The sequence below is a fragment of the Ascaphus truei genome, chromosome 6 (assembly GCF_040206685.1).
Source record: "Ascaphus truei isolate aAscTru1 chromosome 6, aAscTru1.hap1, whole genome shotgun sequence".
Classification (NCBI taxonomy): domain Eukaryota; kingdom Metazoa; phylum Chordata; class Amphibia; order Anura; family Ascaphidae; genus Ascaphus; species Ascaphus truei.
In genome coordinates, this window is record NC_134488.1 from 90,530,530 (window position 1) to 90,555,455 (window position 24,926).

A 24,926-nucleotide genomic window follows, 5' to 3' on the forward strand; every position below is an offset into this window, starting at 1 on the left:
GGCTAAGCACAGTCACATGGTCCAGTGGAATGTAATTCTTAAAGGGGCCATGTCCTGTGCTTATTGCAGACACAGGGGGTTACATCCTCCCCCTGCTGAAATGTTGATGTCCCCATCAACCAGAATAAACCAACAATACATTTATCTAATCTAACAATTAACTTCTCCCTAGGTACATAACATCATAGGAACAGTAGATCCGACACTCAAACAGTTTTGACAGATATAATTCTTGTTGCCCCAGAATGGTCTACATTCCCCAACATCTCCTATTTCCAGAGTCATGGGTACTACCCATCGAACAGTACTAACCATAGGGACCTCAGTCAAAACTCCCGGTAAGTCATAGGTCAGTCTCATGGGGGGTGGTCTAGTTTCCCTCTAGGGACGTGAGGCTAATGCAGGAGGTATGACGTCTACTTCCCTTTCCACCTTAGGGGACTCATATGGTACCGGTGACTCAGATATTGCGGGCCCTGCACTAGGGGAAGACTCACAGTCATCTATCACGGATTCATCAGGACCGATGGAGGTAAATTCCTCTGCTCTGGGATCCAGTTCAAGAATAAGTTTTTGAAGTGAAACTTCCTTAGTGGCACCTCATTCGTGATGGGGCAAAAAAGGATTGTGGAGACAGAAATGAAACGGATGTGACGTCAGTGCTGGCAGTTGAGGCCGGGCTGTGTTCTGGCTCAGCCCGACCCCAACACTGACATCACACCCGCTCCACAAATCAGATGCGGCGGCGGCGGCGATAGCCGCCGGTGCCGCTCCTAATGGCCAATGCACCCCCCACACAGCCGCTGACATGCGGCGGCGGCGGCGATAGCTGCCGCCGCCGCTCATAACGTTCCCCGCCCGCTGCCTAGTGCCGCGCATGCGCGATGGCGCCAGTGACTCCTGGCTCCTGCTCAGGTAAAGTGGGAAGCGGGGGGGTTTGAGCGCGCCGCTTCCCACGCATACAGCGGGCCCGGTGCGGCCGCCTCTCAACCTTCCCCCACCCCTCTCCCCCCAATTACCCCCTCTATTCCTCCCCCCATACCCCCCCACCGGCATCATGGTGTTCTTCCCCGGGGGAGGGGGGGGCGTCACACTCACATGGGCCTAATCGCCGTATGTGCCGTCCTCCCTGCCCTGATCCCCGGCACTGCAGGGCAACACAACCTGTGCCCATCCCTCCTCCTACCACACTGCTCTGCCGCCGTGCTCGCAGGTGCAGGGGCTGATCGGAGGTGCAGGGGGTGAGGGGAGGTGCAGGTGAGGAGGTGAAGGGGGGTGATGTGAGGAGGTGAAGGGGGGTGATGTGAGGAGGTGAAGGGGGGTGATGTGAGGAGGTGAAGGGGGGGTGATGTGAGGAGGTGAAGGGGGGTGATGTGAGGAGGTGAAGGGGGGTGATGTGAGGAGGTGAAGGGGGGTGATGTGAGGAGGTGAAGGGGGGTGATGTGAGGAGGTGAAGGGGGGTGATGTGAGGAGGTGAAGGGGGGTGATGTGAGGAGGTGAAGGGGGGGTGATGTGAGGAGGTGAAGGGGGGGTGATGTGAGGAGGTGAAGGGGGGATGATGTGAGGAGGTGAAGGGGGGTGATGTGAGGAGGTGAAGGGGGGTGATGTGAGATGCAGGGGGGGTGATGTGAGGTGGAGGGGGGTGATGTGATGTGCAGGGAGGTGGTGTGATGTGCAGGGGGGTGATGTAAGGTGCAGGGAGGTGATGTGAGGTGCAGGGGGGTGATGTGAGGTGCAGGGAGGTGATGTGAGGTGCAGGGGGGTGAAGGGGGGTGATGTGAGGTGCAGGAGGGTGATGTGAGGTGCAGGGAGATGATGTAAGGTGATGTGAGGTGCAGGGGGTTGATGCGAGGTGCAGGGGTTTGATGCGAAGTGCAGGGGTTTTATGCGAGGTGCAGGGGTTTGATGCGAGGTGCAGGAGGGTGATGCGAGGTGCAGGGGGGTGATGCGAGGTGCAGGGGGTGATGCGAGGTGCAGGGGGTGATGCGAGGTGCAGGGGCATATGCGAGGTGCAGGGGGCATATGCGAGGTGCAGGGGCATATGCAAGGTGCAGGGGCATATGCAAGGTGCAGGATGGGTGCGCATACATCACACACGCACACACACAGTCACACGCGCACACTACACAGTCACACGCGCACACTACACAGTCACACGCACACACACACAGTCACACGCACACACACAGTCACACGCACACACACACAGTCACACGCACACAGTCACACGCACGAGGAATTCACGCTTAGTGCAAATAGCTAATACAGGGGATGTGTGCCGAGCACGCACATTCTAAGTCCAAATTTATTTGCATTTTGTCAAAGAAATTGTATTTTGATTTTTAATTAAAACATCACAAACACAATTTCTGTGACAAAAGTCAAAGAAGTTTCACTTACTATGCGCGTGCACAGCACACACAGCTTTTTTTCTAAATGCTGAGACCCTACTGATTGTATTTGGGGACCCAGTTGAGGGTCAGGCAGTTCTTCCTTGTTCAAAATATTTGCCAAGTGCCCTAACATTCCTTCCCCGGGGTAACCCTCCTCTTGTTCGGACTCCTCATAATTATCTTGCCTACCCTGGCTAACTAAATTTGTACCAGAACCCTGTCCTCTGTTCAATCGATCACTTCTCCTGGGTCTATGGGGTTTTCTTGGAATGTTTTCTCTCTCATTGCAGTGCACTAACTGACCTATTGGCAGGAGGTGGTTTCTATGTAGATTCTTTGTGGGCCCATATCCCTTTTCAGGCCTCAGTAGATAGATGGGGAGTCCTTCTAGCTTCTCTACTACCACATCAGGCACGGTTTTCCAGCGATTTGCCATTTTGTGTTTTCCTGGTATCCCCAGATTCCGGATAAGGACTCTGTCCTGCAGTTGTAGCTCTTTCCTATGTACTCTTTTATTATAATGGCTTTTGTTTCCATGATTATTTGTGTCAGCTGCAGAAGTGGCTAGCTTGTATGCTTCTTGTAACTGGTCTGAGTTTCTGTACATATTGCATGTACATGGTTGGGGATGTGCCATCTGCCGACACTCCAAAACACAGGTCAATGGGCAATAGGGCTTCCCGTCCAAATATTAGGTAATAGGGTGAATGCCCAGTGGATTCATTCTTGGTGCAGTTATAAGCATGGACTAAGTAGTGTACATGCTGACTCCATCTTTCCTTTCCTTGATTAATAATTATTTTACTCTACCAGTCGGTTAGGGGGCAGGTCATGAACTGCAACGGTGAGACTATATCGAGTAATAATAGTCCACACAGTTGTGGCATCTACCCCGGGTATTGTGGTACTCTGTCTGTGGGTCAATAACTTCAGAGCATACACAGAATATAATAACATTTTTTTCATCATAATGTAACACTTTCTTTTATCCGGATTCTCCCCTGCACTTGTACTGTTTCAAACACCTCATTAATAGCTACATCATCCACAGTGTCAGGGACTCCTGTTACTAAAAAGGCCTCATCACGCACTAATCCCACCCTGGAGCACCAGTCAGTTAAGATGGTGGCACTCATGGTGACAGAAAAATCTTGTGCACTACACAAAATGTCCGCCATCACGTTTTTTAATGGACAGTATCAGTAGATATCCCTGCGCTTGTGTCCCCCTTATGGTGAAAATCTCAGCAGCCCCTCCAATGTAACCCCTTTTTACTTTACCTCAGACTATAGAACCTGTCACGTAGGTGGGGGCCTAAGTCCTGTAACTTGGGGTTTTACTTTAGCTATCATCAGGGCCGCCAAGAGGGGGGGAGAAAGGGTACTGGCGTCCCGGGCGCCGTGGGTCAGGGGGGCCCGGCCTGCGCCAGTTAATAATAAAAAAAAACTTGCTGCACCCGGTGCCGGGCTCCCAGTTGGCAGCGCCGGAAGTAGGTTAAGCTTCCGGCGCGCCGGCATGAGAGGGAGGCCCAGCACGCGCGGGAGCAGCATCGTGAGACAGGTGCAGCGGGGCCGGCGGCAATTGCTGTGGTAAGCCGCCGGCCCCTCGAAGCACTGCCACCTCCCCTCCCTCAGCCACCGGGCCGTCACGGTACCCCCCCTCCTCTGCTGCGGCGGGCAGCATCGGGCCAAAACCGCCGCCCCCACACCATTGCCACTGGGCCGTCCTGCCAATCCCTTCCCCCCTGCAGCATCGGGGCAGCATCGAACCAGCATCAGCCCAACCCCCGCAGCACACCGGTGCAGGCGGGAGCAGCGGCGTGCCTGCAGCGGGGGCGGCGGCAACTGCTGTGAAAAGCCGCCGGGCCCCCCGCTGCATCGCCATCCCCCCCGCAGGACATGGCCGTCCCGCCACTCCCCCCCCCCCGCAGCCGCCGGACACGCCCTGCAGCCGCGGGACACCCCCATACAGCCCACCCTCGCAGCATCGTCCCCCTGCAGCATCGGCCTACTGCAGCATTGCCCCCCCCCCGCAGCATCAGCCTCCCCCCCAGAACCGCCACCACCACCCGCAGGCACCGGCACACCGCGCCCCCCCCTGCCAGTAAGTCTGATTTTTATATATATGTATTGGGGGTATTGGGGTATTTTTTATATGTATTGGGGGTATTAGGGTATTTTTTATATGTATTGGGGGGGTTGGGGTATTTTTTAATATGTATTGGGGGCGTTGGGGTAATTTTTATATGTATCGGAGATATATATATATCTATATCTATAACAATGAAAACGTTTGTTTGCTGAAAACGTTGTATATTTGCTGTGCTTATGGGCAATCTGATTGGTCCGTTGGTCTGTCACTTACCCTCTGGTCAATCTGATTGGTCCATGGCCCGGCCCCGCCCCCGCTCGCCTCTTATTGGCCTGCGTGGTTCGCTGACCTCACAAATCCAACTGCCACACTCGGAACAATCACTGCCTCACCGCCTGCTCTCACCTCCCATCCGGACTAGACACGCGTGCTTCCACCCCCCCAACACAGCTCCCCCCCTCTCCTCCCCTTCACCAACACCGCCTAGTGCAGTCACCTGCCAGCACAACATACACCGTCCGGTCACCCCCCCCCCCCTCACGCACTCCCTCTGCTGCTGACACCCAAATGCCACCCCACCCCACAAACAACTGCCGCCACCACCACCCCCCCTCACCCCTACCATACACCATCCGGTGCCACCGCTACTTACAATCTCACCCGCAGCTCACCTCCCCGCCAGCTCGGCCCCCATCACCTGCAGCTCTCACCACCTCCGGGCCCCGTTTTCTGCGGGACGCTGGGTGGAAGGAGCGCACGCCGCTTCTCCTCACCACCCGCGGGGCCCCGTTCTCTCTCCCCACCCCCCACCGGGGACCGCCGGGGAGGGGTGGAGAGGGGTGAGGGGTGGAGAGGGGGGAGGGGGAAACACGCGCAGGGGACAAGCGGGAGGGAGAGAAACACCGCCGGGAGGGGGGGGGGGGTGGGAAACAAGCACAGGGGACAGGGGGGGGGGGAATATGCACTGGGGACAGGGGGAGGGGGGAAACAAGCACCGGGGACAGGGGGGGGGGGAAAACAAGCACCGAGGACAGGGGGGGGGAAACGATCGCCTGGGACAGGGGGGGGGGGAACGATCGCCTGGGACAGGGGGGGGGACTCACACACCCCCACCCAAGATTCACAAAGATTCCCACCCACCCAAGATTCAACGATTCACCCCATACCCACGATTCACCCACCCCCACCCACGATTCACCCACCCCCACCTACCCACCCAAGATTCACCCCTCCAAGAGATCCACCCACCCAAGATTCACCAAACCCAAGAGATTCACCCACCCAAGATTCACCCCCTCCCACCCACAATTCACCAACCCCACCCACCCACCCAGCCATGATTCACCAACCCCACCCACCCACCCATGATTCACCAACCCCACCCAAGATTCACCCCCCCCAAGAGAGATTCACCCACCCAAGATTCGCCCCCCCCACCCAAGATTCACAAGGAGGGGGGGGGGAAACAAGCACCGGGGACAGGGGGGGGGGGGAAACCGATCGCCTGGGACAGGGGGGGGACTCACACCCACCCAAGATTCACGCCCCCCCACCCACGATTCACCCCAACCACCCACCCACCCATGATTCACCCACCCCCAATCCACCCACGATTCACCCCCCACCTACCCACCCAAGATTCACCCCCCCAAGAGATCCACCCACCCAAGATTTACCCCCCACACCCACCCAAGATTCACCCCCCCCCACCCACTATTCACCCCCCCCCACCCACGGTTCACCAACACCACCCACCCACCCATGATTCACCAACCCCACCCAAGATTCCCCCCCCCCCCAAGAGAGATTCACCCACCCAAAATTCACCCCCCCCCACCCAAGATTCACAAGGGGGGAAACAAGCACCGGGGACAGGGGGGGGAAAACCGATCACCAAGATTCACGTCCCCCACCCACCCACGATTTACCCACCCCCACCCACGATTCACCCCCCCCCACCCACGATTCCCCCACCCAAGATTCACCCCCCACCCAAGATTCACCCCCCACCCAAGATTCACCCCCTCCAAGAGATTCACCCCCCCCACCCATGATTCACCACAACACCCCACCCACCCACCCATGATTCACCAACCCCACCAAAGATTCAGCCCCCCCAAGAGATTCACCCACCCAAGATTCACCCCCGCACCCAAGATTCACAAGATTCACCCCCCACCCAAAATTCACAAGATTCACCCCCCAAGCCACCCATCCAAGATTCAACCCAACCCAAACCCACCCAACCAAGATTCACCCGTATTTGATGGAGGGAGAGGACAGAGGGGGTGAGTGAGGAAAAGAGGGAGTAAGAGTGAGAAGCAGGGGAGAGAAATACATGCGAGGCGGGAGAGTCAGATGGGGTGAGACGGAAGGGAGAGAAATACATGGGATGGGGGGGGAAAGAGAGGGGGCTCGTGAGGTGTGAAATCGGGGGGGTGGCGAGCAATACCGCCAAGATGGGGGGGGGCTGCTCAAAATGTTTGTCCCGGGCCCCACGATTTCTGTTGGCGGCCCTGGCTATCATTTTGAACAGGGATACATACACAGGGCTACCATAACGACACAGTATTTCTGAAACCCTACTAAAACAAAATCACTAACGCTGCGCCTCTGTCTTTATATATTTTACAGTCACTGCATATTAGTTCACATACCCTGTTGATCAGACAGGGTATTTGTACAATAACCTTTCGTTGGAGCTCTGGATTAAAACAGATGCAGGCTGCATTGTACTGGCCAGCAAAATCCACAAGTCTCCTCACTCCATGGATCAGCCAGGCCCTTGCAGAGTGTTCAGCAGCAGCCTCACCATATCAAAACAAAGTGCCCCACCAGTCCCCTCAGCAATCCCTTTCCAACTGACACTAACTGTCATTTCACTGGCTAAGCACAGTCACATGGTCCAGTGGAATGTAATTCTTAAAGGGTCCATGTCCTGTGCTGATAGCTGCGCCCCCAGCCTCTGCTGCCTGCAACCCCCCTATTGCAGCTCCCGATCCAATCGGCAAGTTGCTGTTAAGGGGACCGGAGGAGGAAGGGGGCCCTGACTTCTGTGGTTGTCGGCTAGACGGCTGGGGCAAATGTCCCTGCTCTCCCCCCTGTTGGCAGCACTGAGTGCGCCCCCCCAAGAGCACGGGCCCCTGGGTTTTGCCCGGGCTATAGCTACGCCCCTGCCTCCAATATAGTCACTTGCACATTTATCACAGTGCTCCCATAGGAGCTTACTTGGAAACTCCTCTATCTCGCATTGAAATAGAAAATTAATCTATTTTCATGTACTGTACCAAGTGTTGGAGAGGGCAGTTATCATATTGGGCTAGGCCCTAATACAAGGGGTGGGCAACTCCAGTCCTCAAGGGCCAACAACAGGTCAGGTTTTCAGGATATCCCTGATTCAGCACAGGTGGCTCAATCAGTGGTGCAGCACCTGTTCGAAGCAGGGATCTCCTTAAAACCTGATCTGTTAGTGGCCCTTGAGGACTGGAGTTGCCCACCCCTGTATTAACCCTTTCCAGTCGAATGTCGGAATATATCCGACAAAATATTTTTCTGCTTGCGGTCCAATGTCGGATCGGGAGGAGGGAGGAGATGGGAGGAGCTGGAGTGTGGCGCTGGCAGCCGCATACTTCTCCCAGCGGCCGCATTGAAAGCCCCCCCTCAACCCCCCCCAAGCCCAGCACCGATTCCCGCCAGCAGATACGAACCAAGGCCCGGCACCGATCCGCCCCCCCAGCCCTGCACCGATCCCCCCTAGCCCGGCACCAATTCCCCAGCCCCGCACCAACCCCCTCCCCCCCCCAGCTCCGCACCTCAGCCCGGCACCGATCCCCCGAGCCCAGGACCTGTCCCCCCCCCACCCTCCCCCAGCTCCGCACCGAAGCCTACAGTCCGGCACCGATTCTCCCTCCCCCCACCCCCACCCCAACCCCGCACCAATCCCCGCAGGCAGCCCAACAATGACCCAGCAGCTGACACCGGAGGTGGGAGGGGGGGCGTGTGGTGTGTGGTGTGCACGCAGAGTGTGTGTGCGAGTGCGCGCGCAGTGTGCGGTGCGAGTGCGCACACGCATTGTGCGGTGCAGGTGTGCGCGCAGTGTGTGGTGCGAGTGCGCGCGTGGCGCAGTGTGCGGTGGGTGTGCGTGCGTGCAGTGTGCGGTTCGAGTGCGCGCAGTGTGCGGTGCGAGTGCGCGCAGTGCGCGGTGCGAGTGTGCACACGCGTGCAGTGCGAGTGTGCGGTGCGAGTGTGTGCGCGGTGCGCAGTGTGTGGTGCGAGTGCACGGTGCGAGTGCGCGCACAGTCAGCGGTGCGAGTGTGCGTGCGGTGCGCAGTGTGCGGTGCGAGTGTGCGCGCGCGCAGTGTGAGGTGTGAGTGTGCGCGCAGAGTGTGTGTGCGAGCGCGCTGCGAGTGTGCGCTGCGAGTGTGCGGTGCGAGGGCGTGCGAGTGCAGTGCGAGTACGCACGCGTAGTGTGCGGTGCAAGTGCGAGTGCGCGCACGCGTGCAATGCAAGTGCACGCACGCGTGTGAGTGCGCGCATGCGTGCAGTGCGAGTGTGCGCGCGGTGCGCAGAGTGCGGTGCGCAGAGTGCGCGCGCAGTGTGCGGTTCGAGTGTGTGCGAGTGCGCGCGTAGTGTGCGGTGCGAGGGCGTGCGAGTGCGTGCAGTGCGCACGCGCATTATGCGATGCAGGTGTGCGCGGAGTGTGTGGTGCGAGTGCAGTGCGAGTGCACGCAGTGTGGTGCGAGTGTGCGCACACGTGCGGTGCGAGTGTGCGTGCGGTGAGTGTGCGCATTCGTGCAGTGCGAGTGTGCGCGCGGTGCGCGGTGTGCGGTGCAAGTGCGCGCGCAGTGTGCAATGCGAGTGTGCGCGCAGTGTGTGGTGCGAGTGTGCGCGCGCGCAGTGTGAGGTGCGCGTGTGCGCGCGTAGTGTGCTGGCGCACTTTGTAAAAATGAATTGGACCGCAAAGGGTTGAGAGGATAACATAAGTACACATCCCCAGCAATTTTTTAAAGAAAGATGTGAACAAAACAGCATTGGATAAGCATACCCCGCTTAAATGTTTATCTTAGTATCAATGATTATACATTTCTTGGTCCAGAATCTTTAACCGGTCGGACTTTCTTTGCCGCTACCTCTGATTACCACTCCAGTTGATGTCAGCGTTTCCCTTTTAACAATAAAGAGACATAGCCCCTTTAAGATCGGCCCCTAGTTGGTGCTGAAGCAGAGCATGCTGGGAGCACTATTCAGTCCGCAGGCCCTGCCGTGCAGAGAGAATAGAATAGGTGCCGCTGGTCGGGTTGTTGGTGTCAATGGGAGGTTCGCACGCGCCTGTGTGCACCGGAGCCTCGGCAGGTGAGTACAGTGAGAATATCGCAGCCACAGCTGGGCGTGTCAGTCCGTGCTGCAGGCTGCTCTCTAAATAAAGGGTCAATTTCACCCCAGGAAGTTGTCAAAAGAAAACATCGAGGTGAAGAGCAGCGGTGATGTGATGGGACTTTAATATGCATGTGTCCCCTGAGATGCTGTAGCGCGCTATACTTTTATTACAGCATGTTTGCAGAATTAGATGTGTTTATCTGATTGTGTGTGACATCCTATACATAAGCATTGTGTTTGCAAAGACCAGGTATTGAAATGATGCACGGCTTTGTCTGACGTGCAGTCTTACTTGTGTGTGTTTTTTTTTTTTTGTTCATTACACTTTGCAGGCTGCGAACCCTTCTTTATACTGATTTACAAAATGCTAGTATTACTGCCAGGAATTAACCAATTCGACGCTGCCTAAGACTAAACTATGCCAAATAATAGCACTATAACTAGTTGCATTTCTTCAGACGACCTATACCCAGATTTCTACTCGTCCTGTAGGTTATACCTAATAATCTATTATTTAGTGCCAGTTTGCAGTAGATATTTCACATATATATGGTATACCAGGCATATTCTGTTCTAAGGCCTGCATATGATCAACTATATTTCACCCATCCAATGTATTTATTTTTGTCTGAAGGATATATCTGACTTATATTTTCTCCTCATGTACAATACATGCTATTTAGGAGTCCCTGATTCTTGTTCAAATATGATATAACCATTTGATGGCAATCAACTGGTGTGTGTGTGTGTATATGTGTATAGGAAGACCCTCTAAACAACAGTTGTTTCATGTTTTCACATCCCCGTAGACCGGTCATTTCATCCGGTGGGGCTTTGTTCTATTGTTAATGTCTTTTGTACAGCAGACTTGAAAAATATGGCAAGGACCATCATTTTCAGTAGCCACTACTTAACCCTTTTGCTGCCAAGTGGGCCTGCAACACATTGCACACTATTGCAGGCCACTGGTGGGGGGAAAAGGGATCACAGTTTAATTCAATTAAACCCATACAAAAAAAAAAAATGTCTTTCGTAAAATTCAAAACAAGTTAACTTATCACCAAGGGAGTAATTGGATTGTTATTTTTTTGTTGCACATGGTAAGTTTTGGTATTTATTTTCTTCCTAACAAATGCATCTTATTAGATAACCAATAATGGTTTTTTTTTTTGTGTTCGGCATATGGTTTCTAAAAAGTACTTGCAGCTGTTTAAGTGAATCCCCAAAAGTAAGGGAAAGCCGCTTTTATTTATTGTTAATTTATACAAGACAAACAAACAATTACTGGTAACCATGTTTACTCATAATATAATAATAAATTACTTTGTTTAATGCTGTCATCCAGTAGTGATGGAAATGAGTAAACTGCCACCTTTTCATGTTTTTTACACTGACTGAACGTATTTACATTAATTTGCCATGCTCCTGAGGCTGTGGAGCTGAAGGTCATTTAATGCCTGTGAGTGCTTATTTAGAACAGGGCAATGCCTCGTTGTTTTAAGATGAAACACTCAACAGGCCTAATATATAATTATTCCTTCCAGATTTGAATTTCAGCGTAGTATATGTGCACAAACACACAAGAAGGCACTTGCAGGTCTTTAAAAGTTGATAGAACCTAAACATTATTATTATTATTTTAAAGACCTCGGTGCATTGTTCTATTTTTGTATGACCTGTTTTTACATATGCAAGACATTTCTGTCAATGGAGTGCCGCTGCTTCATATAGTATGTATATACACAGCAAAAAAGGTACACAAAAGTGTCTTTTATTGACTGACCGTTTCTGCTACCTTTTAAGCCTTTTGCAAGATTTTTTTTTTTTTTTTAATACATATACAGTACTTGTGTGGTACTTTGAAAGTAGCACCCATTCCAGTAATCTGGTTTTAAACGACTGGTCATTTTTTGTAAAATAGACCAGACAAGGCACATAGGCCAGATAAACGTTGCACCACAAATAGCAGCAAAAGGGAGAGAATAAAAAACAATGTAATGTGCCAAAAAAAAGTGAGGTTTTCACTGACATGTTTCGCCAACAAGTGGCTTTATCAAAGTCTATTTTTTGTAAAATAGACTGTCTTTTCCAAAGTGATTTGTGATGTAGCAATTATTACGGTAAAAAAACAAAACACCTTAAATCATTAAGTGTATTTAATCAAAAGAAACAAAAACTATCTCCTACAGTATGAACAGCAGACATTTAATACACTTAAATCTATTAAAAAAAAAAAAAGAGGTAGCTGCTATCTTTGGAGTGATGGAAAGGGTCTCTGGCATGTTGTACATAGACTATACTACCGAAATGGCATTTTTTTTTTTTTAAATATCTATCACACCAGGGGGTCCTTGGAGCTGAACCACGACGCTCAGAGGTCCGTGAAACCCCTGGTTGCAAAGATATATTTTTTTAAACCTTTGCCAGTATTGCAAGGGAAAAAGGAAAATTACTGGGGTCATCCAATCAGAAGCTGCAATTTCATCTCACTACTGTATGTCACAGCTTTCTATTTGCCATCAGAGGTTGACTGCAGTGTCCATTTGGCAAGGATGGCAAGCGTGCTGTGCACATTGCTGATTGACCTGGCAGTCACTGCCACGATACAGGCAATGATTTAGCGCGACTGCAAAGCAGGATAGGGCGTCCTGTTACCGACTCGTAAAAGTTCTGGTTGTCTCCTAAGATTTTTGTCCATCCTTGCCATATTGCTTTTACTGGACATTAAGGCTGAGGCCCCGCTGCATCCGACAGCGCGCCCGCACTGCATACAGGCGGCGCGTGGAGAGGCACTTCACTGCTATCTATGGTCTGTAGGGAGCATTTATTAAGGCGTGGGGGCGTGGCCAAAATGGGACGGGGGGGGGGCGCGGCCATTTAGCCCGGTGAGAGGGTGGAGGAGGTTGTGGGTCCAGTAGGAGGAGGAGGGGGTGGGTTGTGGGTCCGGGAGGAGAGGTGGGGGGGGGGGGTGATGCAAAGGGGCAGATCGGGTGCTGTAAAGTCCCCCCCCCGTGTGTGTGTATATATGTGTGTATATATATATATATATATATATATATATATATATATATATATATATATATATACTGTATGCTCATCTGCATGTCTTATATATATATATATATATATAATATATATATATATATATATTACGCACACACGCTGTGCGAAACTTATATATTAGGCTCACCAGTGCACCAAGTCACTGCTCGGGATCACAATCCTCTTGCATCCCTTGCCGGCTGACGCGTCACAGTGCGTATTGAGCCTGGCAGTGAGGAGGAACTGGGGCCGGCTCGGGAGGAAGTCATGAGCAGGTGAGTGACGCGGCCGCGCACGCCGTTTGATGCAGCGGGACCGCAGCCTAATTCCTGTAGGGAATTTCAAAATGAAATATCCCAGGAAATGGAGGAGTCCAATTTGTGGATCAGTTCCAGGGGCCCGGGTTTAAAAATGGCGTGCAATATATGTCACTCCATTACTTCTGTCATAAAGCCAGAAAATAGTCAGCATTTTAATAATCTGGCACACAGTTACAAGTTACACCTTTTAAAAATAGATGTATTTGTTGTTTATTTGGGGTCAGCGATCTGGTTTCTTTGTTTGTCTAGAAGTGAGGTTATCTGGGGCTAAAGCCTGTTTTGTAAAATGGGGTGATTAAAGCCCGGAAATAATCAAAAACCCCTTTTAATATAAGATAAAAGGAATTCCTCTGTGTACTGGAAACGCCAGAGGATGGGGCCAGGAAGATATTCCACGTGCTTGTGAAAGTTTACTAAATAGAAAATATCATGGGTTTGACAACGATTCACAAGAATAAGAAAAATATCTTTGCCACATTTGCGATTTGGCGAATTAAATTATAAACAATCCATGATAATATATATTATGGGCGTATGTAACTGTTACAGACCAGATTAAAATGTGAGACAGCCTTAGTTTTGAAAGAATTTAAACTGCTGGTGTACATTTTACAGATCTATTTTGATCAGCTGAACACATTGATATGGGTTACAACATCCTAGGAATTACGGGATGAAGCTAGGAGGTATTTTCTATATTCTGCCATCTTTTGATTCTAAAGGAAACCAATTTTTTCGTAAGCCGTAAAGGTGTCACTGGAGATTGATGGGGGGGGGGGGGGGGGAGGTTGAAGACATGCCCAGAAGGTGGGTTTATGTCCTCAATGCAGAGGATTAAATAAAAGCCATGCCTTTGGAATTCAACATAGAGGGTGTGTTATGCCAACGCACACGTGGATTTCTACATTTCCAACTTCAAGCCTCTTTGAAGGAATCTGATATGTGGTAACGTATGTTAGATTTTCTATTTCCCCCTGCTTATTTTACGAAATTGTACTGCGTGTTTCTTGTAGCATTCTTTTTTTTATGCAACCACAGTACTGTACAATTTGTATATGAAATCTAACATTTAAGAAGTACTGTCTGTGGCTCTAATTGAACTTTGCACATTTTGAAGAGCGTAATTACATTTTTGGACACATCTATAATATGTAATTAGCACAAATCTATTTGTATTCGTAAACCGAGACCAAAGACTCTGCTGGTAGATCTTAATATATCTTTGGTGGTGGCACCGTTAAGGTTATATTTGTGATGAATGGAGGGAACGGTCAAGGACATTTCACTGCGGCCATTTGGCCGTGACCAAACCGCCGCTGGCGTTCCGCCGCAGGGACACTTTGCCACGATGTCCGCTGCAGCACCCGACCTGACAAGCAGCGCCCAACCGCCTGCTCCGACAACAGCATATTAAAATGTCCTGTGCGGGACCGCTACACTGCCTAGACAGGCTGCTCCACCATCTTTAAATGTCCCGCGGGACATTTAAAGATGGTGCGTCGGAGCGACCTGTCTAGGCAGTGTAGTGGTCCCGCGTGGGACATTTAAACATGCTGTTGTCGGAGCAGCAGACCTGGCTTGGCTTGTTGGGGCGGGTGAGTGACAAAGTGTCCCGCGGTGGAACGCCGGCAGCGTTTTGGTCGTGGCCAAAAGGCTGTGGCGAAGTGTCCCATTCCGCCTCAGAGAGGCTCTCTAGGGCACATCAAAATAAATCTGGCAATATTATGGAGGGCCTGCCTTTCTTTCCTATGTTCAATACATGTCTATTATGGCAGACAGCACCTGTTAAGCATTGGTGCCTGGGACTTTAATGGCCAGGTAATTGCTTATTACAGGCAAAACTATTTTATTCTTGAATGTTTGGAACCCCTCCCGGTAACCAGATCAGACCCACAGGACTCTGAGGAGAACTGTTCACCCAGGCCCCTATGGGCGCTTGAGAGGGAGTGCCGGAGCTAATTGTTGGTGGTCAAGGATATGTACCTGTTGGAAGTAGCAATGCTGTGGCAGCTGCTACAGGACCCCGGGCTCAACCTGCAAGGTAGTGCAGCTGCCCCGCAACTCACTGAGGGATAGCCTGCAGGGAGGAACAGTGTGTTCACCAGGGGGGCAGCCGACTACCTGCTGAGCAGGGCCCTGGGGAAAAGTATGTTTCAAACTATAAGCTTTGAATTAATGTATAAGACTACATTGAATGGAGCTTTCAAGGGCCCGCTCCTCTGGAAGGAAGACAGATGAGGAACACAGGTTATTTTTTTTAAATGTAGTCACTTTATTTAAACAGTTTCAGTATATAAAGGCAGATAAAACATTTTGGAAACTAAAAATCTGAGTTTTTAATTCTGATCAATTGATGTCTAATATGAGTGAGTGAGCTCTGGCACCGTGCGTACTTGCGACTCCAAGGCTTGGCTTGCGGAAGCTTCCTGAATGCATGCGAGTGAAGTTCTTTCATAGTTTGCATCTGTATGTTGCTCATTCAGATGAACGACAGATGGGTGCTACGAGTCATATCGGCAGAGTTCCATTTGGAATTTAAATAAGACCCCTGCAAAGCAAGTTTGTCGTGTCCAGATGTTTTGAAGTCTCGTCAAGAACGCTAAGCGTTGCATTCGATTTTGCAAGATTTAGTGCGCAACAACGTAATAAGTAAAGTCCCTTCCACAAAGAGATTACAAATATATTTTACAATGTTTCTGGTGGTTAAAAAACAAAACAAAAAGGCATCTGGAGAATTCAGGGCTGAGTGCTGGATCTGAGCTTGAATGCCTTTTTGCAAGTAACATTTAAAATGGCATCCTTGAATATGGTCATTAAGGAAGTCAGACCGAGAAACTGACTAGTCTCCATTGACTTAAGAGCTGTGCATCAAACATATCTCGGGTTTGCTGTAGGCAGTACGCAGCTTTTCTGACAACCTCCCCCAGAATGTTCACCAGTAGCACAGTTCAGAAAAAAGGGATCCAGATTTGACCTTTAATTGGATGATTTATTGATTAAGGGCCTTATGCAGAGAGGAACGTTATTTAATGTGAAAACGGCAAGAAAATAGCCACAGAATTGGAGCAAGTTATGGTCGTATGCAGAAAGCTGCGTTACCTAATTTTTCTGATGAGATTCAAAATTGCCAAGTTTTTCTGGCTAGATTGAACTCACTATAATATAGGGCAGAATGGCGAGTTGCAGTGCATCTATGCTACCTGCATACCACCCTATTTTAACATGGCGAATTTACCAATCTCTCCACGTGTTTGGCAATTTTTAAAGTAAAGAAACCTGCTGTGGAGAATTTTATGAATCTCTCCATGTTCTCTGCAGGAGAAGCTTCTCTGGGAAGTATTTTCTCCAAAATATGGTGCTATTTCCCTTCTCTATCCTCTCTGCATAAGCCCCTAAGTCTCAAGACACAGAGCTGCTTAAGGATCATACACAGATGGTAATTGCATATTTAGAACCACACGGTTGGATAATAAAAAGGCAAAAGAGCCATTTGTTTCCATCCCATTCGCTGACATTCTTGGGAGTCATTGTTTACACATCACAAGGGAAGATTGACCCTCTTGAAGATTGTAACAAATTACATGACAAACGTCAACTGAGACAGTCGTGTCGGGTTTCGGCACTAGATTTTATGGCCTTGTTGGGAAGATTCTCGTGAACAACTGGTGTGGTAAAATGGGCAAGGTCCCATATGCGGCAACTCAAGGTGAATTTCCTGGACCAATGGAGCAAAGATCCAGAATGCCCGCAACAAAGGATATTCATACTGTGTATCTCGCTACAAAGAGGGAGTTGTGGTGGGAAAGGCGACAGAATTTTTTTAATACATGCTCCCTTGAAGAGGGTGATTGTTACTACAGATGCCTGAATGGTATGCACAAATTAAAGTTCTTTCAAGCCTATATTCAAGGCAAAAAAGTAACGATAAGGTTAGACAATCTATCTATGGTATGTTGTATTGCCAAGCAGGGAGGAACAGTGAGCGCAAAGCTGTTTTTTTTTTTTTTTTGTTTGTTTTTCCTGTCAGCATCATTATCGTTAAAAAAATAAAAATTATTATTATTACAGAACATTACTTAAACAACATTAGTGGTTTATATACCAGGGTGCCAGAACACGACAACTGATATTCTGAGCTGAATCCATGCAGGAGAATGGAAGCTGAAGATCAGAATTTTCAACAAACTAGTGGATTGTTGGGTCAACTTTCAATTGATCTCATGGCAACTTTTTCTAAACAGGGAAGTGGATCATTTTTTGTGCAAGCTTTCTTCACTAGAACTATGAAACGCGTTGGATGTTTCTTCTATTTTCCATATTGGATATTACTCCTATTGCCACGATCACCGGGGTGCGGCTTATCTTTGACGCCCTGACGTGCACCTTTTTTATGGTCACTTTCTGTGACGCCATTAGCTGCCGCTGCAAACTCTGAGACATACTTGGCTGGATGTTCATTCTTTAGAATCTCTTCTCCGGACTACCGGTGCTTGCAGCTGTTATTGCGGCTCCCTGACACACACCATACGGTCAGAATTTGTGATGCTGGTTGGTGACGTCATTAGCCGCTGCTGCCAACACTGACGAGAACGGGACTCCGTCCCGGAACGGCGGTTCTCTATCGACGTTGTCTGTGTGCCACTGCGAACATAGAGATGCTCCTGTGCTTGCTACCATACAAGTACCGTGTCCCTCGTATGTTGCTGACTACCCAGCAAAAGCAATATTTAACCCATCCTGTAAAGGACACAGCGTCTACGGACAACGATCCCCATTGTTGTAACCCATGTCTATGTAACATGAAAGGTGTGTTAACTGAAATATATTCCTGTTCCTCAATTAGGAGAGCTAGTGAGGGAAACCAGAACCCTTGTAAAGTCTGGTATGGATTTCCTATCCACCAGCCTTAGTGACTGTGAATGTGGGGCGGATCACTTTCATACTATGTCCGCACTTTCTTCTAGAAATCAGACACAAAGCTGCCCACTGTCCTGGAAATAGATCTATCATTTTTTTTCTTCTCTGATTTCATTAATCGCCAAAGGCCTATAAAAAATAAATAAAAGCAGAGGTAATAGCTGTGATTCCACACTGGCAGAGAAGAATTTGGTTAGCTCGCCTGGCAAATATGGCAATAGACCAACCTTGGTATCTTCCAACATTTCCAGACATGCTGAAGCAAGGATCAATCTAGCATGGAGATTGAGCAACAAGCACTGAAAGTGAAAGGTTGTTCTGACAGAATAATCATGACATTGTCAGCTAGGAAGTATTCAACCTCCTATGTATAATTCCGTATTTTGGTCTTGTTTTCAATATTGAGGCGAGAGGACGGGTCAACAGTTTTCCGACCCTTCCTTGAGATTTTACAGGAGGGCTTTGATAAAGGCCTCAGTTTAAGCTCTCTGACGATCCAGGTATCGATACTGTGGGCATTGTTAGAAAGAAACTTGGTGGGAAATTCTTACAAGCAGAGATGCATTTAAACCTCAAAGTACAGTCTTGACGTGACATCTCTCGCTGGTCCTGGAGTCTTTAGAGGAGTATCCATTTGAACCTGTGCAACGAATCTCTGAAATAAGTATCATGCAAGACGATCTTTTTGATTGTGATAACCTCGGCAAGAAGAGTAGGAGAGCTATAGGTTTTTTTTTTGTTAGGAACAGTTTCTCACATTCTATCAGGATAAGGCAGTATTAACACCGGTCTCTGGTTTTCTTCCAAAGTCATCTCTGCTTTTCATTAGAATCAGGTCGTCATTTCTTCATTCTGTCCCAATCCGAGTAACGCTAAGGAGGAAAATGGTAACAATCTGGAAATGTGTAAACATAATCTAGGTTAAGAATTTCAGGAGATCTAATTGACTTCGTACTCCCAGAGGGATCTAGAAGCGGCAGCAAGTCTCAAAAGTTACAATTTATCGGTGGATCACGTTCTGCATTTAAACGGCGTACAACCTTGAGCAAACCCCACAAGTCATTAAGGCACATTCAACAAGGACAGTGTCCACATCGTGGGGTCTGAAAGCCCGAGCATCTCCAACACCGATACGCAGAGCGACTGTGTGGTCTTCGTTTCACACACGTTTTTACGTTCTACAAATTGAACATTCATGCCTCTGCTGCTTTGGCAGAAAAGTCCTTCAAGCAATTGTACTTTAATAAATGGTTTAAGCAAGAAGTCTTTCTTTCCACCCCTATTTCTTTTCCTTTTTTTTCTACTTGGGTATTTCCTAATCGTACCCACTGCCATGTGGGGAACAGGAAAATAGAACATTTATTGAGCTTACCGTAGTTTTATTTTCCTGTACTACACTAATGGTAGTGGGTACACGATACATGTCCTGTATTAATGTCTTGAGCCAAGTTTTATAGCTTGTGGAGAAACTAGAATGTTGTTCATGAGCATGCAGGGTCTTCTGTACCAGTACCTGCACAAGAGTTTCTTGTCCTACTGCAGGGAAGGAGGTATATCATTTGGTACCCAGTGCCATTACTGAAGTACAGAAGATTACGGTAAACCGAATACATTTTCTCACATTTTACATATTGCAGGACAATTCTTGCATTTTTTTTTTTTTTTTAAAGTATTCACAGGACCAAGGAACGCACCAAGTTATAACATTGCCAGGTAGAACAAAATGATGCAGCAGTGTGACGGATGTCCACTTTTAAATGTGTGTGTATAATTTTATAGAAGGATACAGTAGGTGTCAGAGTTTGGTAAGAAATGTCTCTTCTTGAATTGACCTCAAGCTTTCTGAAATCTAAATCTGTACACTGGAATATCCTGTTTACCTCATGGTTTTTGTCCTAGTACTGGAATATCCTGTATACCTCATGGTTTTTGTCCTAGTGATCAATTTATAAACCTGATCTGTGCGTATGTTTGTAAGAGTGACGGCACATTTGAAAGCCGTAATGCCGGTTTAACAGAACATTGTCGAAACAGAATTTGGATTATCCTACTTAAAACATACGAACCAGTAGCTCCCTGAATTATTGTACAGACCAAAAACTAAAAAGTCAATGTTCTAATCTAGAACTTTATCATGGTAGCCTTCATGTACACATTTTTAAAAATTTTTTTTTTTTAAATCACCTGATGTAACACCTTGTAAGAGGCCACCCTAACCCACTGAAGATGGTGATCAAAGACCTGGAGTCAACAGGATGATATTAGTTGAGCAAACTCAATGATTGCGCAAGTGTTAAAATTGACAGCGTTGGAATGATAGGAGTGCTGTTTTTCTAGTTTTATACCCTCAAGTAATTACAATATCCGTATTCCAGTTTGGATAGTTCACACTTAATCATCCTGACATAATTTATGTACTCGAATAAATGCTGGGTTGCAAACTAAAACATTTATTTTTATTTATAAAATGTTTTACCAGGAAGTAATTGTTACCTCTCATTTTCAAGTAAGTCCTGGGCATAGAGATAAAATGACAAAATGTAAATGGTTACAAATACAGTTACATAAGTGAACAGTGTATACATTATATACAATACATTGCATGCACAGTTAAAAATAATATATATTATGGGCGTATGTAACAGTTACAGACCAGATTAAAATGTGAGACCGCTTTGGTTTTGAAATAATTTAAACTGGTGGTGGATGTGAGTCCCTGGTAGGTTGTTCCAGTTTTGGGGTGCACGGTAAGAGGAGCGACCGGATACTTTGAGCCTTGGGGCCATGAACAGTCTTTTGGAGTCAGATCTCGGATAAGTGCTGCATGTGGTAGGGGTGAGGAGCTTGTTCAGATAGGTGGGTAGCTTGCCCAGAGAGTATTTGAAGGCAAGACAGGAAAGGTGAACCTTTGCGCCTTGACTCGAGTGATGACCAATCTAGTTCTTTGAGCATTTTGCAGTGATGTGTGTTGAAGTTGCATTGGAGAACAAAACGGCATATTGAATTGAAGAGGGTGTCAAGTTTGCTAAGGTGGGTTTGGGGTGCCGAGCCGTATACTATGTCGCCATAGTCGATAATTGGCATTAGCATCTGCTGTGCAATACACTTTCTGACCAGCAGGCTTAGGGAGGATTTGTTCCTGTAAAGTACACCTAGTTTGGCATAGGTTTTGGATGTCAGGGTATCAATGTGCATCCCGAATGTAAAATGGGAGTCAAACTATATGCCCAGGTATTTCAAACTAGTAACAAGAGTTAGGATGGTGTTAGCGTTGGTTCTGATCTGGAGCTCGGTCACTGGAAGCTTTAAAAATGTAGTCTTGGTCCCAAATACCATTGTTAGTCTTGTCAGTGTTTAAAAACAGTTTGAGACTCGGAAACTGTATTTCTCCAAACAAAGTCAGACTGAAGTATGTGTTCAAGGTCGGAGAGGCTAGGGCTGTGTGCATATAAGATTGTGTCATCTGCATTCATGTGTATTGAAGCTTCCTTACAAGCTGTGGGAAGATCATTGATGAACACTGAGAAGAGTAGGGGCCCCAGAACAGAGCCTTGCGGGACACCACAGGTGATATCCAGGGGGTCGGAGTTAGAGCCTGAGATGGACACATGTTGGGATCTACCTGATAGGACTGAAACCAGTTTCGAGCATGCTTCCCTATTCCAGAGCTCTGGAATTTGTTAAGCAGGATAGCATGATCAGCAGTATCAAAAGCCTTTGAAAAATCTAGGAATATTGCACCAGTGAGTTGTCCCTGTTCCATTCCACACTGGATTTTATTGCAAACTTTTAGCAGGGTAGTTACGGTGGAGTGTTTGGGGCAAAAGCCAGATTGGAATTGGCTAAGGAAATTTGTCTTGGTATAGTAATCGCTTAATTGGGAGTGGACACATTTTTCCATGACTTTGGATAGCATTGCCTGTAGTTTGAGACAGTGTTTGTGTCCCCACTTTTGAAGATTGGTACAACTCTGGCAGTTTTACAGGTCTTACGGATATGGCCTGCAGACAGAATAGAGTTGACTATGGAAGCAATTGGTTTGGCAATGGCTGGGGCACCAAGTCTTAGGAACTTAGATTGTTGTAAGTCAGGTTCGCATTGGCTGCTTAATTTTAATTTGAGGAGTGCTGTTCGGATACTGGGCCAAATTGAAAATTGTGGGCAGTGTTGGGAGGTGGTGGGGCTATATGGGTACTTCCACGATGAGATTCATGTTTGTGGTTTGGGTTGCGCTTTGCTACTAATTTAGTAGAACACCCCACAAAGTAGTCATTGAATGCATTTGCAATGTCAGTGGGGTTTGTCAGACTAATATCCCCCTTAATGATATTATTTGGATGTTGATGGTTAGAAGGCTGAAATATGTTGTTGATAACCTTCCAGAAGTTAGCTGGGTTTGAGGTATTCTGGAGGAGATTGGCAGAGTAATATTGTGCTTTTTCATGCCTTGTTTGCCTTGTGCACATATTCCGCAGGCATCTGTAGTGATTAAGATCCTTGGTAGTGCCAGTTACTTGGAAGTATGAATGCTTATTCTCATTGTTGACATTGGCTATCGCCCTATTTGACTACGGTGGGTGTCGAGTTTCAGCACTGTGCTTTTTTAGTCCCACTATTAAACCCAGTTGAAAGCATAGAAAGGCAGGTTGTCTTTAAAAACAACCCCCCACCCCCCAAAAAAAAGCTAACCATTCTTAATATTTTGTTTTCCTAATCAACTTTGTTTTAAGATGGTTCATCTAAGTTAGAAAAATCCAAATGATAATTGAACTATGCTTTTAATGCATTGCAAGTCTTTCTTGGCTGCCTTGAATAGTAAAAAATGTACGGTCTATTGCTTTATCTCCTTGTGTATGTGTAGCCACCTGCACACAGCCTGACAGTCTATGTACCGCTAACTATAGCTGACTTTATTTTTCCATGTGGTTTCCAAATTGATATTTTGCCTGGATAATAATAATAAAAAATATCCTTTTTGGTAATGGTCGTGCATATTTGCAACAGAAAGATTGCTTCCCTTTCTCTTCCAGAAAGCAATACTGTAATACCACCCGGTTTGTTATGTTTTTAGATACACTTGAATAATCCGAGTGGTGGGTCTCTTGTGATTTGGTTGATAAAGTGCAGGAAGTGGCCAGTGATTTGACTACTCAGCCAAGCCATTGATGGACAGATGGTGATTCACAAGTTCCATGTCTAAATGTAATGATTTTTTTAAATTTAGTTTTGTAATCCCTTTACGTGACCGTGTTGACTTTATGCATAACATCTTCATTGCATGTAATCACCTTGGAATGAAAAATGGCTTCAATGTAAGTGAACACTGTTGGTCTTAATCAGTGGTTCCCAACATTTTTTTTTAGTACGGACACCCCTGAAGGAGTTTTAAAATTGCAGGGCACCCATGCTCTTCAGACCTTACTCATCTCCTCTACGCTTACATGCAACACCCATGCAAGTGGTGGGAAGGGGGAGAAGGGGGGAGGTGGTGGGAAGGGGGAGAAGGGGGGAGGTGGTGGGAAGGGGGAGAAGGGGGGAGGTGGTGGGAAGGGGGAGGAGGGGGGATGGTGGTGGGATGTGGTGAGAAGGGGGGAGGTGGTGGGAAGGGGGGGGGCGGTGGGAAGGGGGGGGGAGGCGGTGGGAAGGGGGGGGGGGAGGCGGTGGGAAGGGGGGGAAGGCGGTGGGAAGGGGGGGGGGGAGGCGGTGGGAAGGGGGGGAAGGCGGTGGGAAGGGGGGGGAGGCGTTGGGAAGGGGGTGGGAAGTTGGGGGGGGAGGCGGTGGGAAGGGGGTGGGAAGTTGGGAGGGGAGGCGGTGGGAGGGGAGGCGGTGGGAGGGGAGGCGGTGGGAGGGGAGGCGGTGGGAGGGGAGGCGGTGGGAAGGGAGGCGGTGGGAAGGGGGGGGAGGCGGTGGGAAGGGGGGGGGGCGGTGGGAAGGGGGGGGGGGCGGTGGGAAGGGGGGGGGGGCGGTGGGAAGGGGGGGCGGGGGGGGGCGGTGGGAAGGGGGGGCGGTGGGAAGGGGGGTGGGAGGGGGGGGGGAGGGGGGGCGGTGGGAAGGGGGGGGGGAGGGAAGGGGGGGGGGAGGGGAGGCGGTGGGAAGGGGGGAGGGGAGGCGGTGGGAAGCGGGAGGGGAGGCGGTGGACAGGAGGGGGGAGGCGGTGGACAGGAGGGGGGGGGCAGTGGACAGGAGGGGGGGGGGGCAGTGGACAGGAGGGGGGGGGGGGCAGTGGACAGGAGGGGGGGGGGGCAGTGGACAGGAGGGGGGGGGGCAGTGGACAGGAGGGGGGGGGGCAGTGGACAGGAGGGGGGGGGGCAGTGGACAGGAGGGGGGGGGGCAGTGGACAGGAGGGGGGGGGGCAGTGGACAGGAGGGGGGGGGGCAGTGGACAGGAGGGGGGGGGGGCAGTGGACAGGAGGGGGGGGGGCAGTGGACAGGAGGGGGGGGGGGCAGTGGACAGGAGGGGGGGGGGGCAGTGGACAGGAGGGGGGGGGGCAGTGGACAGGAGGGGGGGGGCAGTGGACAGTGGACAGTGGACAGTGGACAGTGGACAGGAGAGGGTGGACAGTGGACAGGAGAGGGTGGACAGTGGACAGGAGAGGGTGGACAGTGGACAGGAGAGGGTGGACAGTGGACAGGAGAGGGTGGACAGTGGACAGGAGAGGGTGGACAGTGGACAGGAGGGGGTGGACAGTGGACAGGAGGGGGTGGACAGTGGACAGGAGGGGGTGGACAGTGGACAGGAGGGGGTGGACAGTGGACAGGAGGGGGTGGACAGTGGACAGGAGGGGGTG

General features: G+C 49.3%; 1 protein-coding gene across 2 annotated transcripts in view; it reads left to right on the forward strand.

Moving 5' to 3' along the window:
* The first annotated feature begins 58 nt into the window (after positions 1-58).
* PRDM2 (PR/SET domain 2) overlaps positions 59-24,926 on the forward strand; it is a 113,061-nt gene continuing 88,193 nt past the window's right edge. The window contains exons 1-2 of one of the 2 annotated variants that reach the window (XM_075605061.1): positions 59-338; positions 438-532. The gene's annotated coding sequence lies outside the window, so the exon portion shown is untranslated. Of the gene's footprint in view, positions 339-437; positions 533-9,694; positions 9,837-24,926 lie in introns of those variants that run through there. The other variant, XM_075605060.1, reaches the window with a different exon arrangement.